At 31.3% G+C, this 22,531-nt stretch overlaps 1 long non-coding RNA gene across 1 annotated transcript; it reads left to right on the forward strand.

Moving 5' to 3' along the window:
- Window positions 1-1,281: 1,281 nt before the first annotated feature.
- Window positions 1,282-12,577, forward strand: LOC147801921 (uncharacterized). The gene is made up of 3 exons (XR_015430238.1): window positions 1,282-2,344; window positions 4,657-4,774; window positions 6,206-12,577. It is a non-coding gene; the product is annotated as an uncharacterized LOC147801921 (long non-coding RNA).
- Window positions 12,578-22,531: the final 9,954 nt, after the last annotated feature.

Below are 22,531 nucleotides of genomic sequence, written 5' to 3' on the forward strand. Positions count from 1 at the left end.
GAAAGTGACAGTAGACGTTATTTGATATGGAGAGAACCTGGGACCCGTTATCATCCATCAAACATCCGTGAAAGAGATGCATACGGAAGAGGCAGTGTCTGTGTTTGGGGAGGCATATCCTTAGGAGGGCGCACATACCTCCATGTCTTTCCAAGGGGAACCGTGAATGCTCAGGTTTATCGAGACAACATCCTTGATGCTTATGTGCGCCCATATGCCGGGGCAATTGGTGATTGCTTCCTGTTACAGGACGATAATGCAAGACCACACAGAGCTCGCATTGTTGATGATTATCTTCAACAGGAAACAATTACTCGCATGGAGTGGCCAGCTCGATCCCCGGACTTGAATCCTATCGAGCACGTTTGGGATGCTCTAGGGAGGCGTGTATCTGCCATCAATCCGCCCCCTCAGACCCTTGCCACGCTTGCAACTGCTTTACAAGAGCAATGGCTCTCACTTCCTATTGAACTGATAGACCGCATAATTGAAAGCATCACACATCGCTGTTTGTGCTGTATTGCTTCTAGAGGCAATCATATTCCATATTAAAGGTACTTTTTCTATTGCAAACCGATACTTCCAATTTGTTTATTTTATACATGTGCTAATTTCTATACTACTATTAATGTCTGATAATTTCTTTTTATGTTGTTTAATACCTTACTATGTGTTGTATATTGTGGGTAAGTTTCATAAAATTCCATGTGTAATTTCTTGAGTTATCGCGATTTTTGGGAATTTTCCTTAATTTATGATAACCAGTGTATAATACGAGGCATGACTGGTATCTAACGAGCTTTTGACCGAGTCTGGCATCAGGGCCTCGTATACAAGCTCATAAATTTCAATATCCCCAAAGATCTAATACTACTAATTAATAATTATCTGACAAACGGAACTTTTCATATTAAGATCAATACAGCATTTTCTTCCGCTAGAAACATTAAAGCAGGAGTTCCGCAAGGTTCAATTCTCGGCCCTGTGCTCTACCTAATTTATTCGGCAGACTTTCCAAATTTTAATAATATGAGAAACATCACCTCAGCCTTCTACGCAGATGATACAGCACTTATGAGCAGATCAATAAATCCCAAGAAGTCTGTTACTAATCTCAGTAATATCATACCTCATATCGAAGCCTGGTGCACAAAATGGAAGGTAGCCATCAACACCACTAAATCTTCACTACTAATTATTAGGAAATCAAGTAAAAAGAAAGTCATTTATCCAAATATTACTCTTTCCAATGATGAAATACCACTAGTTCGAAAGGCCACCTACCTAGGCGTCACTCTTACTAGTTCTTTAAACTGGAATACCCATATTGAAAATATTATTAGCAAAGCGCAAGGAGCCTATAGATCTCTGAAACCAATATTAAACTATAATTCAAAACTATCTCTCAAAACAAAACGAACCCTATACCTCCAATGTATTCGACCGATCATCAGCTACGCAGCCCCTGCATGGAGCACAACCACTGTCAGTCAAAAAAAGAAACTGGAGATCACTCAAAATAAATTCCTCAGATATATCACAGGAGCCCCCAGATCCATGAGAATGAAAGATTTAAGACGAGAGTTAAAAATCAACAAAATAGATGAGCACATAGCTGAACTATGTGCAAGTTTCTTCAGAGATGCACTCTCTTGTCATACGTGCAATTACTTCAAAAATTTTGATTTTGAGCTCATCAAAGACAACATAAAATATAGCCCGGCAACCGCCTTTTTCCTATCCGACGGAGTTTTGTCCCGTAAATTTTGTAAATAGCTGTAAATACTTGTAAATAATTTTGCGCATTTATTATGTATTTCCCCTTTTCCCTGGGGCTATGTGGCTACTGTGCACCTGTGAAGCTCGGGGTAATACCTCGAAGGGAGGCGAGGCAGTCTGCCACAAAACCTCTTCTCTCTCTCTCAAACTTGTTTGTTCAATCTCACTACTTCATTTTAATTTTCTCTCAGTAAAAGATACTGAACCCTAACTTTCACCTCTCAGTTGCGCTTCGGCGATTTATTATTTATTTCCACTCAGATGAATTAGTTGGAGCCCCTAGCGGGGCTGATGCTAAGATAACCAACACATATGAGTATGAGTGAGTATCTAACGAGCTCGTTTTTTCTCCGTTGCTTGTATGTTTTATGTCAGAGGTTAGACATAGTGTATTTAGTCTCATTTTTAAATACCCAGATGATTACCGTGTGTAAATCTGTGTTGTGTTTGTTTCAAAGAACTATAGCTTTATTCTAATGATCTTCAAGATATAATTGTATTACCCGTTGTTGTGAGATTACTGAAGTTTGTTTTTTTGATGACTTTTTCTTTTGAGAACTCAAAAGTAAGTCTTTATAATTGTTCTAATTTTTACATGTGTCTTTAAAATTTTTCAAGTTTGATAGAATGCTAGTAATTGTCAATGATTTGGGATTTGTTTTAAGAATAATTAATATATCTAGTATAGTAATGTACTCTCTAGGATAATTTAAAAGTTTCTTCATTTTCTGATAAGATATTAGCTTTCTTAAATTATTAGTTTTCAAATTGATTATTAATTTATATAGGGTTATGCTAAATTAAAACCAGTTTTATCTTGTTGTGTAAAACTGACTTATCATATTGCTTATTTTCCTTTACTGCTTTCCATAAAGTTTACGAAACAATTTTTGGAAAAGATGTTACGAAACAATTTTAAAATTTAAATAATTGCTATTTTTTATTTAACAGCCTGCAACTTGAGTATTAGTAATGGTTGAATACGTGATTCCAGACGTTGTACATACTTAAACCATTGTTCTTAAACTGTTTCGCTTAAACTTTATCATTTCTTTTCTTTCTAAAATTTAATTAACTTACTGTTTAAAGCTTAATTTAATTCCCACTCAATGTTAAGAAATATTCATACATTTTGTATATTTTACGCAAGGGTACGCACTGAGTTGCATAATCTTTCCTTTTATATTCAAAGTAGTTTTAATCCCTATATTTTGAAATATTAATATTTTAATAACGATTAGCTTATACCAAATTTTTTTTAAAATTAATTTAAGAAGCGAAGACTTGTTTGGTTAAACGAAAGCAAAATGTCTACTATATTGAAGGCTTCTTGTGATCAAACTATTTTAATCAGTCGCACGAATTCATTTCAATTCAAAGAAACTGCCGGCCAGGTGACCGAGCTGTTCGCTCCTGACTGCGGGTTCGAATCCCGCTCTGGGCATGGATGTTTCTCTCTCTCTTTGTGCTGTCCTCTGTTGCGTCTGAATGTGGCCCACCCCATAAACTGGTTTGTGGCAGTGTGGTCACCTCCGTGGTTCACAGTTGCCCACTGGGTAACGCTAAATGAGTAACAATTCCGGCATCTTCATAGGCAAAGATTCATTTGGAATTCAAAGAAAACTTTTTAATTCAATAAGTCGTTAAATAGTAACAGATTGTAAAATGTCTGAATTTAATTGTGATTATCTTGTCTGCAAACTTTGTTCCCAATTCCATCTCTTTAATTCTTGAGATAAATAATGGTGGCTTATGTATTGGTTAATAGAAATTCTAACTGTAACAACTTTCTTCAAAGTTTAAATTTAGAATAGAAAGATGATGGAAAATATCAAAGTGCTGTATAATTTTCAGATTATAAGTTTTCTACTGTATTTTGATATATTTCCTAGAATCAGTAAGTCAGTAAATAAAAATCTAAATCATTAAATCGATGGCTAATTATGTTAAATAATTCCGTACTAAAACACAATCAGATTGTTATAGATAAATTACTGATTGCATTCATTAATGAATTTTCATACATTGTTGGCTTAGTTTAAATTTATATGTAATCTATTCATGATTTTTATAACTGTAAAGAAATTCGTTGTAACTTTCTAAGAATAAGTTGTGGAGGTTACTGCGTACTTTAAGTTTCCTTCGTAGATCAATCTACGAGCATCAATCTATAATCGTTTGGTCATTTTCTGTATAATTTTTCAGAACTTCTAAAGTAAAACAGATTTTAAAAATTCGAAAGCAGTTAAAATGTCTTTCAGACTAGAAAATAAATTTGTCAGAAAACTGTAAAATGAATATTAGGTCTTCAATTTCTCCAATTCTTCGCGGAGTTAGAGATTTTAATTTCACCGCATAAATGTTTATCACCAAACTCTATCATTGTCGTAGAATTAGTCTAATATTATCGATTATTAGTCATAAGTATAAAACGTTCATCAGCGAACTTAACCCTTTCTAAGGCCGTGGTAAGTATACTTACGCCCTATCTTTAAAGACTACGGTGAACTTTTTACCGCTTTTAATTTAGGTTTCCATTCGTTAATAGCTTCAGCTTTCTTCGAGTGCGTTTGAATAAAATTGGCAACCATTTGTTAGTTAAAAAAATTTATTTTATAAATAAAGAGAAGTAAAAGCCAATAAATTCCTAATAGGTCGTTCTAAATACACTTACCACCAAAAAATGGAATTTTTATTACATAAAAGAGTTTTTTCTCATATAAATTGCTATTCTTATAACTATTTAAATTGCAAAAGTACTTTAATTTACCTTTACTAGAAATAAATGGTCCATTTAAAGGTTAAAGTACATTATGTAAAAATATTTTAAAAAAAGATACGTCACTGTGTGCACAGCATAATTTTTCTTTGTTACAGGATCCAAGAAGCTACCTAAAAATTGATGGGTGAGACTTTACTACAGAAAGTTTTATACTGGATTGAGAAATATATTCCTTGCTGGTTATGCTTGTTATCATTATCAGATTTGGATTGGGTAAGAAAGTTAGATTTATTTTGATCTAATCAAGAAATTTGTTTAAGATAAATTTTAACATATTTACTCTTAGATTAGCATTTTTATCATAGATTGAATTATAAAATACTTTAGACATTGAACTATTACATAAAACAAACATATTTAAGGTATCAGACTAGGTGAAAATAGGAAATTTTGACGAAAATTGTTTATTAGTGTTTGAACTTTAATTCATTAGCTTTCCAAAGCCTGAAAATTTTGATCTCCGATACTTAGAAATGATATAGTAATTTTTTCATTCTGACGGATGTAGAAACTTAAGCATTTTTATGCTTTATTTGAGTAAATTAAAAGGTTAAATTTTTAATACTAAGTATTATGTATTAATTTATATAAAGACAAAATTTTCGAATTCATTTTTCATTTTCTTGCAATTTAAAGGAATTTTACGAAAGGTGATTTCCATTCTTTTATTAAAGCAGACATGACAAAAATTTTTAGAGTAAACTTTTAAATCTTACTTTCAGATTTTGTGTAATTTTAGCGTTGAACTAAAAGCTAGGATGCAAGTGTGCATTTAGTATTTTTATCAAGCTTTAAGTATATTAAATTTTCTTTTAAAATTCAATATTAATCACTATATTTCTATTTGTCTTTTTGAAATTTAAGATTCAAAACTCTAACATTAATCTGGAGATGTTGAAATTGATGCATTACAATTTACCGTAGAGCTGATAGCATTGCATGAAAAATGTGTAGTTTTTTAAACTAGTTTCTTTTAAAACGGTTAGCCCGACGGCAAGGAGTTTTTAACCATGATCCATCTACCACTGCGGTAGTATTGAGCCTAACGTTAAATTTTTTCTTATCTGAAACTAATTTTTTACCTTTTTACTTTCTCGGTGGTGAGGAGTATTTTTAACTTCTACTGATAAAATGTGCTAATAATGATCAGGAGGCTGATGAAATTTAGTTATTCGGCACAAAGCTCTAGAATTTACGCTGTCACAAAAGCTCTGTCAAACATTATACTGCTATATTTCTCACCTCGCTCAAAGGGAAAATCGTTTAATTTCGTAATTATTTAAAGTTTTTGGTAATTAAATATTTACTGCACTATTGTTAATCGCAGGGTTTTCATTCGAATTTAGTCTGCATTTGTTTATATCGATTTCTGTGTTTTACTTCAGCATTTTGAAAAGTACGCACAAAGCTCAGTGGTCCTGCGAGTAGGAATTAAATGTTCAGACTAATATGACCACCGTAATATTAAGGAGCACTTTAGTAAAATAATGCAGACTCTTGGATTTGCATTTCAAGGGCCTACCTACAAAGGGGTAAACATAGACCTGTACAAAGTGTTAATGGTTATAAAACTTCACTCGATGCTCTGATATCAGACACGGTCTCAGACTAAAAGGGCTGTATTCTTGTTCTTTTTAACACTAGGCTTTGTATTGGGCACTTCATCATCATATCGTCGCCCTGGGGAAATTTTCCAAGATCTTAATTTCTGACTAGTTGATATTGGGAACGTAGTCTGCCAAGATCACCATTGCTGACTTATTTCCATGAAGATAGTAGCCTGCCGAGATCTCTATTACTGACTTAGTTTCCATGAGGAGGACCGTAGCCTGCCGAGATCTCTATTACTGACTTAGTTTCCATGAGGAGGACCGTAGCCTGCCGAGATCTCTATTACTGACTTAGTTTCCATGAGGACCGTAGCCTGCCGAGATCTCTATTACTGACTTAGTTTCCATGAGGACCGTAGTCTGCCAAGACGACCTACTTCAGTTGCCTAGTCTTCATGACCTAACAGAAGAGCTGACTGTACCTTATTTCTTCAATTTGCCAAGAGGTTTATTTTATATTCTCCTTGAATAATATGAAAATTCCATACAGTTATTTTATGGACATTTAAGTTTCTTTCTATTGTAAGAATTGAGTTGGATAAATTTTTTAATTAAATCTAAATCCATACATATAAATTATATGCAATTTAAGTGTACCGTTTTTCTAAAATTTATTTCAAAGCTTTTTTTAAACTTGAAGAAAGTTTAAATCTTTACTCAAAAATATTCTTTTTATTTATCATACATAAATTTTTATTCATTATTATTTGAGTCATGTTTACCCATTAAATATCTAAAATTAATTGCAGTTAGTCTTAAGGAAGGTGCATCCAATTTGCGACGACTAATATCTCTGCTGTCTTAATAGTCTTAAAAATTTTAAGGCAAGCTTATTGTTAACTATTGCTCGTTATCAACTATGACTTAATATTCAGGAAAAATTAACTTTCAGCGCTAAAGAACTAATATCGATTTATTGGTGTTTCTGCTTTAAACTGTTGTCCAGTAAAAAGAGCTATAATCTAGTTTTAATATTGAAAGGAATTGTTTTGAGTCCCAGTTACAGTTTCGTTTCAAAGTTTTAAATTCAGGGAATTAAAAACTAAAGTACTTTCGTCAGATTATCAGACAGAGATTTAGATTAATGTAACATTCGATATCAAATTTTTTGGTATAACAAATCCTTATCATATTTGGTGGAGAATAGAGGATAATTTATCAGATACGTGATTCATATTAAAGAATCGGATGAAGTAAATGCGCTAGTTTCAAAATCTACGATTAAAATACACTGAAAGTTTAGGCATAACTTGAGTAAAAAATGATTTGAAACGCTTAATTGATAAAATTCACAACTCCAAGTTTATTAAAATATACTAAAGCAACTCTTAAACTTGTTTTAAACTTAACAAATCAAAGTGAGCTGGGAAAAACCGGTAGAATTTATTAAACTCTCATTATAAAATTTCAAAACACCTTGAGGTAACGAGATGTTTCGATACCGAAAAACCAGAATATGCAATCGCAAATTTTGTTACCTAAGTAAGAACTTTATCGCAAATTTTGTTACCTAAATAAAAACTATCAAATTGATAGCAATGAAGATCTTAGCTCATCAGTAATGTACTATTAAGTACTAGTTTTAGTATTTAAGGTAACGTGCACTGTTCCAAATAAAAAAAAATTTATCTGACAATTCAGAATCTGCTGTATGTATAATCATCGCTTACATTATTTAAAACCCTTAAAGCTTAAGACTCGCTGTCGCGTCATGCAACCGTATTTTTCAAAATTTCTTTTCGCCCTAGTCATTGTGTACCTCAATTGAAACATGTTGTACGTTTGTCGTGCTAATACTTCACAATTTAGTCTGTCTTATTTTTATCTAGGTATTTATAATTGTGTTATGATAAATTACACTAAACAAACTTATCTAAATTTATAATTTTTCAAGCATTTATGTAGTATCTATAGGCAATAAAACTCTATGTATTCTATTAATTTTAAAAACAAATGAGAACTACATCAAATTTAGGAATGAAACTATTAAGAAAAATTTTAATTAAATAAACATAACTGTTTAGTAATTAAATTAAGTTTTTAAATACTTATCTGCAGTTAACTTATTATACTCATTCTCGCCTACAATGAATTAGGTAAGAAATTTGGTTGTAACAAATATTTAAACTGGTCCGGTGATTTCTTACGATAAACGAGAAATTATATTTCTAATAATTTATAAATGGGCTTCTACAAAACTAGTCCTGTTTTTAATCTTATTTCTCTGCCGAGTTTATTTGCATAACGAAAATCTTTAAATGGATCAATTTGTTTAATCTCGGCTCTTAAATATGTATAGCTGTTTTGATACACATTCAGTTATCAAAAGTATCAGTTCAATCAAAAATTTCAATGTTGAACAATATTACGGAGGATTCGATTAGTTTAGCTATGCAAAACTGGCTATAAGCATAGCACGTGATAAAAGGATATTTTAAAAATGTGAAAAAGCATCAGTGCTGACACACTGTCTACCCCCTAGTTTGAAAAAGTAAATAAAATTAAAAAATTTTTGAATTTTCCCTTTTTTTTTTTAATATAAATATGGCGGGATGAGCAAATTTAAAGCAGTTCGTGTTTAAGGAATTTCGTTATGCATTCATATTTTTGTGTACGTTATTTCTGGCTAATTACTAACATATGACTAACTATAACATATATTTCAATCACAAACTAACATTGATTCATTGACTCGGCAGCTAAATAAGTTTAAGCGATGGGGCATTATGACGCGGTATTACCTATTAAAATTTTTAAAAATTACGAGATACTAATTTTTTGTGTGAGGTTAAGAAATTATGCAGTTTCGTATAATTTTCTGTTATTTTTGAAGTTATACAACAGTAAAATTCAAGCGGAAAAAAATTTGAGAAATATTTTGGAAACTAATTTTAATAAAATTCAGCTTTGTTCGAATTTTTAAATTTCTGATTCGGATTATATATTGTTACCAGTAAATTAAAGATATCGACTGCGAAGTTTTAAAAACATGCATCTATTTTAGTAAGTATTTACAAAGTCAAATTTAAATTTGTATTTTTGAACTAAAACGCTCTCAACTCGGTAGACATTTTTAAAAACTAGTGATTTCTATCATGACTGGACAGCTTATGCTACTTATACCAAAGGAAAGTAAAATTATTAATATAAAAACACATGATTAAACTTTACCTCCTTTAATTTTGATAATCTTTTCTACTAAACATACCCTAAACAGTAGTCTGAAACAGTCTCGTATCTTAAATTATGCACCTTTTTTTTTAATGCATTTTATCGCAACGGTCCCTTTTCTTACAAACTACTGAATTGTTTTCTTTCGCTATATTTATGGGAAATAAATTGTAACTAAAGGTTAACGTTTAAAATTTATCACAAACTTTATAATATTCCATATATTTTTTTTCATCCAATGTTACATTAGTCAATACGTACGTAAAAGTGAATTGTTAAATGATGGTTACTTATGCGCAATTCAGGAAAGAATACTAATTGATTGTAAAGTTTGATCAAACATAAACTTGTTAAAAAGACGTATAGCTGAAATTTTTCTCAGATTAACTCTTATGCATAGTTAATTTTATCACAAGCGAGGAAATTCGGATAGCGGATGCGCGGCTCCAAATGTTTAATTGATAGCCCTAGTTAAGTGATATTTCAGGTCTACGAAGTGACGAGAAAAACCTTAATTACCAATTTAATGAATTTGCAGAGCGAAACAATACAGAATTGATAAGCGGGTATATGCAAAATTGATACATTTAGTGCATAAATTTAATTAATAAAACAAATCTTAAACTTGGCTTACGATAAAGTTTTGAACTAGCAGACCACAATATCTATGACTTTTTGTTAACTTTAGATCTCAAAGGCAATCGCAGACTTTAGTCAGATGACTATGCTGAAACAGCTTTAGATTTTCTGCGAAATATTGGGCCATTGTTCGGTAGCGGAAAGTGTGTATAATTGAAGCGAAAAGTTCTGTAACATCTGGACAAGTATAAAATCCTATGAGGAGGTGGTAGACGGCCGTTCTGCTTCTTCGTGGTGTTTTACACTCGTTCAGCCGTTTCGGAACTTCTCTGTTCACTTGTGCACATTTCTGCAAGAAAAGTGTTCTTATATTTCGTATTAAGCCTGAAAGTCTCTGCATATTGAATTTATATTTGCTAATTTTACTGTACCGCTATTTAACTTAAGTTTACCATTTCACAACAATACATTACTTTATTCGGGATAGCCAATGAGGAACTAATTTGATAAATGACAACTCTAATTTTAATTCTCGCTATGACAGCCACTGTTATTTTTGTAGTCAAAATGCTAATATAAATCCTAAGTTTCCTTATTGCAGTCTATAGTGGCTAAATTCTCGCTGTAATACGGGTAGACTTCAAGAGCTCTTGTATATTAAACTAGTTTCATGGGAAATTGCTAGACTAAATATTATATAAAATTATAAGTAAGCTAGATCCTGCATCTGGAGCCGCCGTATGGATCGCTGTTCTAACCAGGTTTTCAACACTCTGGAAAGTATTCTAACTCATTTGAAATCTTTTTATGGCCATTAAAGGATGCTAATCTGTTAGGCATATCGCAATGAAGAACAACTATACTGGATCCTTAACTTGACATTAAACTAATCTAAAACTAGAAAAGTGGACAAATTAGTTTTCGACGTACGCATTGTAGAGATTACTTAAAAATAGGTTCCTTACAAAATGAATCCTTACAGAATGCAGAATATTCCATAACTTGATAAAGTAATATGTTTTTAATTTCTGAAATAGGTGCATAAATCATAACGTCCTTAAAGATCCGAATTATAGAACTTACTTTATAACAAAGTTTAAGTTAGATGGCAAAACTTTAATGCGAATTGAATATTGACCCAAATCTTTTTAAATCTATTCGAAAATTTAAAATCATTGGAGTTGTGAATGTTTTAACTTAGTATTATTACCAGATTTATCCAACCTATCCAAATTCAGGGTAACTTATTACTATTTTAAAATATATTTATTAAGAAAATAATTTAAATCTTTCCACTTGCATATGTTTCTAATAAAATTAAATTGGTATTTTAGTATGTGTTTACGTGCTTTAAAAATAGTCAACGTATTAACGTAAAACTTATATGCTGTCAATTTAAGATTCCAAAAATCTAAGTTTGGTGCTACGTAAACCAAATATAGATTGACTCAAATGAGTATTTCAAAAGTTCTCGAACGCATATTTTTAAACCGATCAAGTTCTGTAATTGTATCAGTGTTTTTTCTCGTTCAGAAGTACTAATAGGTTCTTAGTGTCGGAGAAGGCAAATTTCTGATAAAAACTTGAATCGACAATTTGAAAAAAGGCCACGAGGTAATGTATTTCACACTCGTCCAGCCGTTTCGGAACTTCTCGATTCACTCATGCACTCTTTTGTGGTGGATGAGCATCCTCTTGCTGTGTAGAGACCTTAACTCTTTAACGGTAGTGTCTTGATTTAAGAACTTGAAAATAGTTATTAATTTTTGATAATTATTCGTTCAGCGTAGATACTTAAACAGAATAAGATTTGTTAAGACCCTTTTGATTTCTTCCTTCGCTATATTGATCGTGTGTTCAATTAAACTCTAACGTTATTTAATTACAGGGGAAATTAAATTAGTAGCAGAAAATCTTGAGGATTTAAATAACGCCAGTCGCAAGAGAAATCTGGCCTAAAAAAGTAAATTGTAAGTAAATTAGGGTCTCTTCTGAAATTTTAAAATTTTCCAAGCCTTTAATTTTTATGAACTGTTAACTTGAACTTCAAATAAAAAGGTAGTACGAGTTGTCATCAAAATTGTAGTTTAAAAGTTGCAGTTAAAAACTAAACGCTAAATGTGCACAAATCTGCTTTTCATATATACATTTTCAAAAACTAATGAATAGTTTCAATTGTAAAACAAACTTAATTCTGAAGTAAAAACGTTTTGAAATGCTAAATTTGTTTTCTTTTATGCGATTTTATTTTTAGAATGACAAAATTAGTTGAAATTTCAATTAAAAATTTCAATTAATTCAGGCTTAATAATCGAGGCTCATTCTTTATGTATTGATGCATAATTTAGTAGGAGAATTCTCAATAGATCATTGTGCAATTAAATATCCATGTTGCCGTTTGATAACACTTTAAGAAATCAATGTCAACAAATATGTCATTCTATGTAAAATTTTCAGTTTATGTAAAATATTGTGCAAATAAAGCGAAAGCTTAATGTGAAATGTTGATTAAACTCCTTTGTGAATGTTATTAGAGCTCCATGTAATTAAGGAAGGTGTTTAACACTAATATGTAAATAACATGTAATGTCAAGATGCTTTTTTGAATATATGTATTACAAAATGATCTCTTTTTAATAAATATTTGTTGCACAAAGTAGTAAGTTTCATATTTCTTATAAATAAGAATGTCTATTCCAGACTGAAATAAATTAATGCCTCTTAGGTGGTAATTTAAAACTTAAGAGTTTGGTAAATTTAACTGCGAGTTTTATTTAAAATTTGCAAGAAGGAAATATTAGGATAATAGTCGAATTTCTCTATAAATACTTTACTGATAGTAATAGCTACGGATAATTATTAGTCAAAACAAATCAAGATTTCATCAGACTGAATTAAGTTTAACGTTGTAACACTAGTTTTAAAATGTTTAGCTTTATTTTCATGTGCAAAATGCACGCTCTTTAAGTGTTTTCCTAGTCATGGTGAAAAATTCATTAACTAAACATAAACTGCAAAATTTTCATTATCAAGAATGAAATATTTTTAACCTAATATAAAAACTATTTTGAATTGTACTTGTTTTTCTTCATAACTCTAAGAATGAAATCCTCAATTTAATTATGACTCATCTTTTACGGAATCCCGTGTCACCCCAAAACTGTTTTTTTGCCTTTTGACGTAGAATTTTAATTAATACAATGAAAAACTTTCAAAAAAAAATTTCAGGTTAAAACAGTGAAAATTAACATTTTAATTTATGGTTATGAAATACACACACCGGATTCTTTGTTTTTTCTGCGTTATTTTTTTTTTTGTCTCATTGTCTACTGCTTACAATCTGAATATTTTTTTCTCTAAGTTCAACGTTTAATGTTGTATAGTTTTTGTTGCAAAATTCCTTCGGCATTCCATTGGAGAAATCTGACTTTTCTTACGTGCGTCATTCTTCAAAACAGCAAAAGTAACTCTGAACTATTAAATGTCTTAACTGTTCAAAAATGAGAGGAGGGGGGGGGATTTTTCATCCGCACTCTCTACTCTTCAAAAAAACATTCACGGAAGAAAATATGTACTGCAGTAGACATTTTTGTTTTCCTTATCGCTTCCGCAAAACTAAAATTTTCTCTTAACTAGTTTTTCAGCTTCACAAGAATATAATTTCACTTAGGCTAGAATAACATTTACCAAAGATTTATAAACTCTTATACTCAAAATATCTCTTAAAGTCGAAGCTATCGAGAGATGACCTAAATATCTTCACAGATCGCTAAACAAAAATTCCATGAATTAAGTAAAGAACGTGTTAAATAGCGTTAAAATGAGGAATATCGTGCTTAATATACTGTATTCATACAGGGTCTTGTCTCTCCCCTCCATATTGATCCATAATATTCTAACTAGACCAGGTATTATATTCTATAGTACCCTACCAAAGGAAATTATAGTCCAATTAGGGAGCCCGCAATGTGGACCTATAGATAACTATGTATGTATACATATAATAATGTGTTAAATAGTGTATCTCTCACACATGTTTCAGTGACGTTATTTTTTCATCATGAATCCATTGCCAATAGCCCATTAGTGTATAGTTCATTCACCAGGAGTTGAAACTTGGCTCCCCCTCCATCACGCGGTATCCCACGATACTATTTCCCTACTTTTGGGATGTGAACAATCCTGAACAAGGTTGCGATTGTATGACAAAAATATTTATTTCTTAATCCTTATGCGCATTTTTTTAACATTAAATATTTCATAAATTTGATATTTCTCTCTTTTGAGTGAATAGTTCGACCTTTTTGAGACACTTTGCTACTATATATTTAATTAGCTGGAGTAACGAAAGGTTTAATAGAAGATGATAAAGCGAGGTAAGTGACAGGAAAAGAATTCATCGTTTGGTACGCGTTCAGAGTTGTATCATTTTCCAGTGCGGAAATGTATAGTCCGTTGACTTGAACTCAGCATAGAAACCATTCTCGTCTGCGACGTAGTTGACGATTCTGATCAGACCCTCGTTGTTCGTGTAGCCTTATGTGCCGAATTTGCGACGAAATGCATCACCCCTCTCACGCCTGGAAGTCCCGCCCTCATTGTGTCCCTCGTTGTACCCGTTGTCGCAGTTGCCCTGGTTCTGCAAAGAAAAAGTTTCAATAGAATACGTTGCGGCGATGGTTTATTGGAGAATAATGCAACAAAGAGAAAGAAATACAAATTTAAAAATAGAAACTAAAAAAAGTAACAAAACAAATCTAAATAGAATAAGCGTACTGAAGGGTACTCGATATCGTCATGTACAGCATTTTGCCTCGTCTATAACCATGACACCTAGAAATTTTGCTTTTTCTTCACGTCATTATAGTTTGTCTAAAGTAAGAACTCCCCTAGCCATTGGTCTGGACGCCACAGTGCTGACGTGAAATGTCCTCAGTGATAGACGGCATCATGGGTTAGAGTCCATTTGCTGTCAGGCTAACCGTGGGTGGTTCTCTTTTTCTTCCTCTCCATGTAACGCAAATGCGGATTAGTTCCATTAAAAAGTCCTTCACGAAGGCAAATTTCTTCCGACGCTTGATCCCGGAGTTCCCTTGTCTTCTGGATTGGGTTCAAAATTAAAAAGCTACGAAGTTGAACATTAGTTGACACAAAACAATTGCGTCGGCAGTTCAACGACGGTTACAAAATATAAAATAAAATAGCCCATTGTGCAGCTCTAGTGCGACGCAAGTAAAATATTGATATTCTAGACAACATTGAAGATATGACTTAACCATGTATGGCAACGTTACTTTTAAAATGTAACGAGTAAAAGTACAAGTATTTTTAAAAAAAGTGACTAGTAAAAAGTAAAAAGTTCTTATTTTAAAAAGTAACGAGTGAAAAGTACAAGTAAAAGTACAAGTACTGAACAAAAAAAGTAACGATTTAAAAGTACATTTCTAGGAAATCGAAAATTCAAAGTAACCTAAAATTTTATTGAATAATATTCTTATCTTCTTTAATGTTTTTGCAAAATTGTTGTTATTTATTTAATTATTTTTAATTTTAAAAGTTATGGACATTAATTTATTTTAAAGTTCGGAAGAATATTATAATATAATTTTATTATATAATCGTATAATATAATTTTAAAATCAAATATAATTTTAATATCAAACTTTTTATGGATTTCCACGAAAAAGAAATTTTATCTATTGATTTTAATTTTTAGTTTATTATTTTTATTTATTTAATTTACCATTGATTTAAAATTGTTTTACTCTATAGAAATGCGTTTCAAATGCACAAACATAAACAAAGCAAGCACGGGGTTTCAGATAGCTTTGTGATCTTTGAGCTAGTAAAACATAATTGAATGTGCAGTATAAGTTGAAACAGAACAGTCTACAGTTTTATTTGTAACAATGGCTAATGCTGATGTCATGCGAGAAAATCATTTTCCAAACATTTCTGCCTAGCGGAATAATTAAAATTTGTAAACGAATTTTAGTATCAGCGGCTAAATTAATACCTTCGAGTTTTCAAGAGTTAAAATAGTAATTATAATAGTTTTCAATAGCACAAATAGTTCTGAAGTACTTAGAGATTTGACTGGGCGTTGTTTGACAAGGTCGGGCATAAACATAATTTTAGTAAAAAATTTACTAGGTAAAAATGTACTTAGTAAAAAATGTATAAAGACAAAAATGTATTATTAGTGAGTTCAAAATGAAAATTGAAAAAAGTAATAACAAAATCCAACATTTTTTATTTAAAATGTATTAAATAGATGCATAAAACTCGAAAATGAATGAAAATAACTTGCTAATTAATATTTTTATTCATTTTGCAAAATAATTGCATTTCGAAAGTGCTGTCACTGAGTGCTGCGAGAATTTCTCAGAACGTGCTTAGCCACGCTGAATAAGCGCTCCACGGGAGCACTAGAAGGTACTGCAGTATTATATTTCGCATATAATTTTCTTACGATTGGATATCGATTGGATTTTTTTTAGGAAGCTTACCGAGTCTTAGAAAAAAGTAACGATTTCATTCGAAATTTCTGTTACAAATGTTACAAATACTCGTACTTTTTCCCTAAAAAAGTAACGAAAGTACAAGTAAAAGTACTAAATTTAAAAAGTAACGAAGTACAAGTAAAAGTACGTACTTTTTACTTTTACCAGCGGTACAAGTAACGAAAGTAAAAGTACTGCCATATATGAACTTAACTAACTGCATTCTTATGTTTTGGGATATTGACCTTAATTTGGGAAACAAAATGATTACAAGAAAAAGAAGAACTAAATTATATCGCATTTTGCCTTAAAAATATTGATTCAAAATTAGAAATAACATCTTCTCAATACATTCAACAACAGGAGAGCAATACTGAATGGATAAGGTAGGATTTATTGTTTCGTCATTAGAGAACTTATAAATGAATTAGAGAGACCCACAGTGAATTAAACAGCCTTATTTTATCCTCTAAGAACTTTTATAAGAGTTCGCCATCTAAATAGAAACCGCCCATCAAAAAGAAAGGCAGGCGAAAAAATTAAAAATGGATAAAGTCAAAGAAAATAAAAACTTAAATCAAAAGTATAAATAATCAGTAGCTAAAATTCTCCTGATTTCCTAATATAGTCTTTAATGTACTTATTCTAAATATTTACGATTTTCGTTAAAATTAAATTCTCTTAAATTTAAATACTTATAAACAATTGTAAAATTTCTAAGATTATTATGAACCTAAATTATTATTTTGTTTTAGTAATTAGCGTTTAAGGTTGTTGTTTCTTAATGATTAAGCATAAACAAATTACCATTGACAGCATAGTTTAAAATCAGGATTCTAAATTTAAGCCGACTTTACAAATTATTGTTATCGAACAATATGTAGCTAGAAAAGAGTCAATATATGCCTTCATTTCTTTTAATAAAAAATTAAAACTGAAAATTTTAAAATAAAGTATTTATATCGTCATTTACGACAACTAGTAAAACATTTTTATTAGTTTAAAATGGTATTTATTTTGATATTACGGACAGGAAAATTTTTTGAACGGAAATAATGTGTTGATTGTGTAAAGTTTGAAAGCTAATATGAAGAAAAAGTCGAACTTATTTTTACAATTAGCAAGCAAATCACAAGCAGATTTCTTCACATCACAACAGATCACGAACAGATTTCTTGCAAAGTTTTCACAATATCTATGCTTGCGATCTCCGAGATCTGTGTGCTGCGTGACGTCATGAGGAGGGAATTTCTGAGAAAGGAATGAACCAATCCTTCTCTCTTCTCTTAAGCCTTGGATTTATGAAGTGTCTCTGCAATTCTAAATAAACGTTAGAATTAAAGGAAATTTCAATTATCAGAACAATTTTTATAAATATTGAAAATATTTTGATTAAAACCGTTAACATGAAGGAAGAATTTCGATTTTTTAGTAATTTTTCTTATAGTTGTTCAATTTTTCAATCCAAGAGGTCGTGAGTTCGATTCTCGCCTGCTGGTGTAGTAAATGGTAACTGGAGCACTTTAAATCTGCCGGGCACAAAGTCCTCCTAGTTCCCGTAGCAAATCAATACCTCTGGTGGTACTGAATTAGAGATTGATCGTTCTCTGGTACAGATCAGGTACATTAGTTGTTGTAAACCCAAAAATTGTGTCGGTTGTTCAACGACGGTTATAAAAAAAAAGAAAAAAATACACGTCCCACCTGAAGGGGTGGTAACATACTTTCTATTATTAAAATAAATAACATAATTAGGGAGGTTGCTCCCCCTGTTAGAGAAATGAGTTTCCGGGATAAGAATTAAATAAGAACTATTATCCAGGATATATTCCCAAACTTCGTTTAATTTCGGGCGAAAACCCGATGCTTTCCAGAAACCAGGGTTCGAAAAACCGCCCGTCCTCGGCGGTCAAAAATTCCCCGCGGTCAACAAATTTCTCGAATCCAGCGTATGAAAGAGTATGTTTGAGGGGTGAAAGAGGGGAGGCTGGGTTCAGGAGGTTTTCATCATTTCCAAACTCTTTTCCAAGTTCCATGATTGTCATTTCAGTGAGCGCATTAATGTTGGAACTTGGTTGGATTTTATGAGTGGTGGAGCGGCCCTTCAGCATAACTGACATTGGGTTGAAAGCTTTGCTTATCCTGTGGAAAATTCTTTGGTTTTGTGGCTGCTTATTTCTCCTGGGGTTTATTTTTCTTTTTATTCTGTCTTGTTTTGAGTAAGTTTTTGAAATATTGTGTCATTTTTGGCCGTTTTTGATTCTTCATGAACATTTAAATACAAATAAAAGCTTATCAGGTCATTTGAAATTGTTATTTTTGAACTATAATTTAAATTTAAAGTTAAAAAATGTTTAGCTCTAATTTTCCAGGTCAGTGCTATTTCGGGAGCTAGTGGTACTCAACTGGTTTCATTGTAAAAATAATTATATGTAAATTATTACTTGCAAGTAATAATTAATATTGATACTTACTGCGAAAGTTTCTTTTTACCGAAAGATTATATAAGGAGTTGGATAACTGTATTTTACTACCAAAATATTTTTAAAATGTTAACGATTTGTAATCCCATTAACCTGTAGGGTATTCATAGTCCCCATAACGGATAAATACCGGAATTTATTACAAATCATTACTTAAAACAATCAGTAATTTTTTAAAAAAAAAAATCTCTTTTCTATATGAAATTTGAAAACTTGACTTTATATTTCAATATTTTAAAATATATACTTTTTGCATTTTTATTTTATGGCACTACAGTTTGCAGTGGTCTTTGACTTGCTAAAGCATAATTACTCCAAAACCTTGTATATCAAGTTCCACACACTCTCACTATGCTTACATTTATCTTTACTTTTCCAATCATTCTTAAGTTAAAAGTTTATCACTTTCCTATTTCAGATTTTTCTGCAAACATTATTTTATTCCTTATTTTGCAGATTTTTCTGCAAACATAATTTCATTCCTCAGCAATGGCAAGTGTCTCAGTTTTATGAATAGATTTTTGTTTGCTTAAACAGTCTATTTGACTGTTATTTTTAATTCTCTGATGTGAATAGTTTATTTAATGAACTTCGTAAGTTTTCGTTTAAGTTTTCGTTAAGTTTCGTTTAAGTTTTCGTTTAAATCTTAATAACTTGCTTTCATTTTTATTCATCAAAGTCATTAGTTTCTATAGACTTGGTAACTGTTTTTTTTAATTGAATTTTTTTAGTAATATTTTGTTAATTACGTAACTTAATTTTAAGGCATGCATGATCTATTTTATATTATAGTTTATTTTAGTAACATTTAGTGAAATTCTTTTACAACCGATGCTATAGATGGTTAAAGGAAAGGGTTTATTCATTTTGTAACACAAATTATGAAAACTTCAATATTTATTAATTTAATAATCAATTTCATAATAATAATTTTAGCAAAACTAAATTTACCTCAGTATTCACTGAACAAAGAGGAAAGAAAAGACAGGCGGCCAGTCCGCAAGTTTATTCCACCTGACGTCATTATTAAGTATTTTATTTTTTTGTTGAAAAGTAAATTTTTCTTACCTATTTAAAAAAAAAGTTTGAAATGTCTTATTTTTAAATTTTAAAATATTTTTTTTAAACAAGTTTTTATAATTATTTTTTACTCGACAGGAGAAAACTATGAGAGCTGAAGGTTTTTGCTTAGTTTCTTACAGTTGATCCCGATTTTGTTTGGGTAAAATCGCGTCTTTTTCTTCCCTGAATGACATCGATGTTTTGTTAACTATAGTTTTTAGATTTTTCGGGTAACGATACATACGGCGGGATTCGAATCTCATCGCTACAGAGAGATCGGCCGGTTAATCATAACCATCATTCTTATTTCAATTAATTTTTTTCTTCCTGAGAATTTCAGCAGAAATTAATACCACCGAAAAATATATTTATACTTGCATATCATCATCATCATCATAGCTGGTCAGACAGCCCAATTTGAGCCAATGTCTTCCTCTAAAGATTTCTCCATGACGATTTATTTATACTTGTATATACTCTTCTATATAGAACAAATCATTAACTAAACCTATTAGAATGTCCAATTATTAAATAAAGTTTAGGTGTTTGCTGCTTTATTTACATCACACTAGAGCTGTACAATGAGGTATTAGGAAGGGTCTGGGAAACATCAATAAGGATGACATCACATCAGAGTTTCTTTAATTTTATTTCATTTTATAACGGACGTTGAACACTCGATCCAATTTTGAATTGACGACTACCAATGTTCAATTCCGTAATCTTGTAATTTTCAACTAAATCCAGAAGACAAGGGAACTCTATCGGAAGAATTTTTCCTTTCTTGGAGGACTTTTTTGTTGGAGCTAACCGGCATTTGTGTTATATGGAGAGGAAAATTGCAAAAAACTCCCATGGTTAGTCTGACGACAAGGGGACTCTTAGATATCCGTCTACCACTGAGGATATTTCACGTCAGCACTGTGGTCGGTGCAAGCTGAGTGCGAAATTCGTATCTATAGCAGCTATCCTTTTTATTCGAACGCGGTTCACCTTATTGGGGGATTTTTTTTTTGAAACCACCAGTTTTTGAGGGTACTTCTTCAATTTAGACATGCATTTGAAGGGAAAGGAAATTTTCTAAAGATCATTGTACCCGTAGTACTGCTCAGCAACTGACCACAGATTTTACGAGCACGTACATAAATAACTTGTAAATTAGTTTACAACAGCACTTACAAAGTGTCGCTTATTTTGATAAATTACTGTCATTATCATAGTTGGCCAGACAGCCTAATGTGGGCCAATGCCGTCCTCTAAAAATTTCTGTGTAATTACTTCCGATTTATCTTTGATTTCTAATTCTTTTCATTAAATGCAAGAAAATCATACTCCACCGAGTCAGCTCATCTCAACCGCAGCCTTCCCCAGCATCAGTACCTTTTTTATTTTATTGTCAATCTCTCATTCGAATCCCGTGGGCCATCCAATTCATTCTATTTATTTTGATGTATTTAATAATATCGGGTTGCTTATAAATCTTGTACGGTTCAAAGTTAAATCTCCTTCTCCAGTTATTGTTTTCACATTTACACCACCCAGTATACACCGCAAAATCTTTCTCTCAAATGTTGTGATACACTTTTCCTCCATTGTCATTGTCCAGTTTTGTCATTGTCCAAGCTTCAGAGTCATATGTCAAGACAGACCAGACAAGAGTTTTGTAGATTAAGAATTTTGTTTTTCTAGAGAGAAACCTAGATTTAATAAACCTTCTCAGTGCATGGACAACCCTATTTGCCAGATAGAGTCGGTTTTTTTATTTCAGGGCACATTCTGTTGTCAATAGTAATGAATGATCCTAAAAGTAAAGAAAATTCCTTACTGTTTCAAATCTATAAGAATCTATTTCAAGATAGGGGATTCTGTTTCTTGAAAATGACGTATATTTTGTTTTCTCTACATTTATGACTAAGTCCATTCGCATTTGTCTTGCATCCACCTCAAGGGCAAGTAATGCCACTTTCTAAATTACTATAACGTCTCTATAAAGAAGCAGTTCCAAAAATTCTTTAATGTTTGTTGACATTAGATACTTAAAAGCAAGATCTTCGGTTAAGCGGAAAATCTAGTTTAAAGTTTTCGTATTACATGGTTCCACTCTTCAGTCCTGAGAATCGAAATCAGTCTTGGGGAAAAATAAATTAAATTGAATTTTTTTTTTTGAATTAGAAATGTAACTTTTTTGCTAAAAATATTATATTTTAATAAAAAACATTATTTCTCGCAACCATTGCAAACTGATGTCTCACTGCAATGAGTGAATGAAGTCGGGATTTTTGTTCTTCTTTTTAGACTCAGATGGGATTGAGTCCTGGCAAATGGGATTGAACTTCAGCTTTTGTAAGCAAAATTTGTACGATTGCTGAATAAAGAGTTGCTTGAACTTGTATTTTGCTCATAACATGCTAGCCAAATTGAAATCAAGATTATTTAAAAACGAAGAATTAGTGCTTGGAAATAAATGGTGAAACGGAAAATAAAGATATGAATTGGTTCAGGAAAAAGTTCAATGTTAGCTGTCATTTTTATTAATGATTTTTAATTTTAACATGTTTTGAT

The sequence above is a fragment of the Parasteatoda tepidariorum genome, chromosome 11 (genome assembly GCF_982258835.1).
Source record: "Parasteatoda tepidariorum strain Cologne lab strain chromosome 11, Ptep-v5.0, whole genome shotgun sequence".
NCBI lineage: Eukaryota > Metazoa > Arthropoda > Arachnida > Araneae > Theridiidae > Parasteatoda > Parasteatoda tepidariorum.